The sequence below is a fragment of the Propithecus coquereli genome, unplaced genomic scaffold (genome assembly GCF_000956105.1).
Source record: "Propithecus coquereli isolate 6110/MARCELLA unplaced genomic scaffold, Pcoq_1.0 Scaffold1, whole genome shotgun sequence".
Classification (NCBI taxonomy): Eukaryota; Metazoa; Chordata; class Mammalia; order Primates; family Indriidae; genus Propithecus; species Propithecus coquereli.
Window position 1 is genome coordinate 7,634,036 of NW_012133857.1, and position 1,994 is coordinate 7,636,029.

Sequence of the window (1,994 nt, forward strand, 5' to 3'; positions counted from 1 at the left end):
CGAGAACTGGAAATAATCAAGATGTCCTTTGAGGAGTGAGTGCTTAATCAAATAATAATACATTCATACCACAGAATCCAACTCAGCAGTAAAAAGGAACAAACTACTAATAACTGCAACAACTTGAATCTACCTCAACGGAATTCTGCTGAGTGAAAAAAGCCAATCTCGCCTTTCCGGCCGGATCTTAGGGGGTGGAGCAGCGTCGCCGCCAGCGTCGCCAGCGCCGTAGCCGCCGCCGCTGCCGCCAGCGCCATCGCCGCTGCTGCCGCTGCCGCCAAGATGGCGGCGCCTGAGGAGGCGGCGTTTCGTGAGAAACCGAGCCGCAAAAAGTACCGGGCCGCCCTGAGGAAGGAGAAACGAAAGAAACGTCGGCAGGAACTCGCTCGATTGAGAGACTCGGGACTCTCAAAGAAGGAGGAGGAGGAGGACGCTTTCACTGAAGAACAACTGGAAGAAGAGAAATTGTTGGAGAGAGAGAGGCAAAAGTTGCACGAGGAGTGGTTGCTGAGGGAGCAGAAGGCACAAGAAGAATTCAGAATAAAGAAGGAAAAGGAAGAGGCAGCTAGGAAACGGCAGGAAGAGCAAGAGAGAAAGTTAAAGGAAGAATGGGAAGAACAGCAGAGAAAAGAGAGAGAAGAGGAGGAGCAGAGACTACAGGAGAAGAAAGAAAGAGAGGCAGCTGTGCAGAAGAGGCTGGGTCAGGCTGAAAACGAGTTGGAAAATGGTGCTACATGGCAAAACCCAGAACCACCCACGGATTTAAGAATAATGGAGAAGGATCGGGCTAATTGTCCGTTCTACAGTAAAACAGGAGCTTGCAGATTTGGAGATAGGTGTTCACGTAAACATAATTTCCCAGCATCGAGTCCCACCCTTCTTATTAAAAGCATGTTCACAACGTTCGGAATGGAGCAGTGCAGGAGAGACGACTACGACCCTGACGCAAGCCTGGAGTACAGTGAGGAGGAAACCTACCAGCAGTTCCTAGATTTCTATGATGACGTGCTCCCCGAGTTTAAGACCGTGGGGAAAGTGATTCAGTTCAAGGTCAGCTGCAACTTGGAGCCGCACCTGAGGGGCAACGTATATGTTCAGTACCAGTCGGAAGAAGAGTGCCAAGCAGCCCTTTCTCTGTTTAATGGGCGGTGGTATGCAGGACGGCAGCTTCAGTGCGAATTCTGCCCAGTGACCCGGTGGAAAATGGCAATTTGTGGTTTATTTGAGATACAACAGTGTCCAAGAGGAAAACACTGCAACTTTCTTCATGTGTTCAGAAATCCCAATAATGAATTTTGGGAAGCGAATAGAGACATGCACCTGTCTCCAGATCGGACTGGCTCCTCGTTTGGTAAGAACTGGGAGAGGAGAGAGAGGATGGGCCACCATGACGAATACTATGGCAGGCCGAGGAGGAGGAGAAGCCCCAGCCCAGACCACTCCTACAAGAGAAATGGGGAATCTGAGAGGAAAAGGAGGAGTAGTCACAGGGGGAAGAAATCTCACAAACACACGTCAAAAAGTCGTGAGAGGCGCCGTTCACGAAGTAGAGGAAGAAAAAGGGACCGTAGCCGGGGCTGGGGCAGCCGGAGCCAGAGCCGCAGGAGCCGCCGGAGCCGGAGCCGGAGCCGGAGCCAGAGCTCATCTAGGTCCAGGAGTCGTGGTAGGAGGAGGTCAGACAGTAGTGACAGAACTACTCAGAGTCCCAAATCCAAATAAATCTGTTTTGTTCTTAAAAAAAAAAGCTAATCTCAAAAGCTATGCACTGCATAATTCCATTTATGTAACATTCTTAAAATAACAAAATTAGATGGAGAATGGATTGGTGGTTGCCAGGGGTTAGGGGTGGGGTGGGGGTGTGATAGGGAGGTGGGAGTGGCTGTAAAAGGGTAACATGAGGAAACCTTGCAGGGATAGAACTGTTGTGTATCTGGACTGTGGCAGTGCATACATAAACACAACATTTGTGATTACATTGCATAGGACTAAACACA

The 1,994-nt window shown here is 49.8% G+C and overlaps 1 pseudogene; it reads left to right on the top strand.

Annotated features, from left to right (window-relative positions):
* Positions 1–275: 275 nt before the first annotated feature.
* On the top strand, positions 276–1,719 carry LOC105816388 (annotated as a pseudogene).
* The last annotated feature ends 275 nt before the right edge of the window (positions 1,720–1,994 follow it).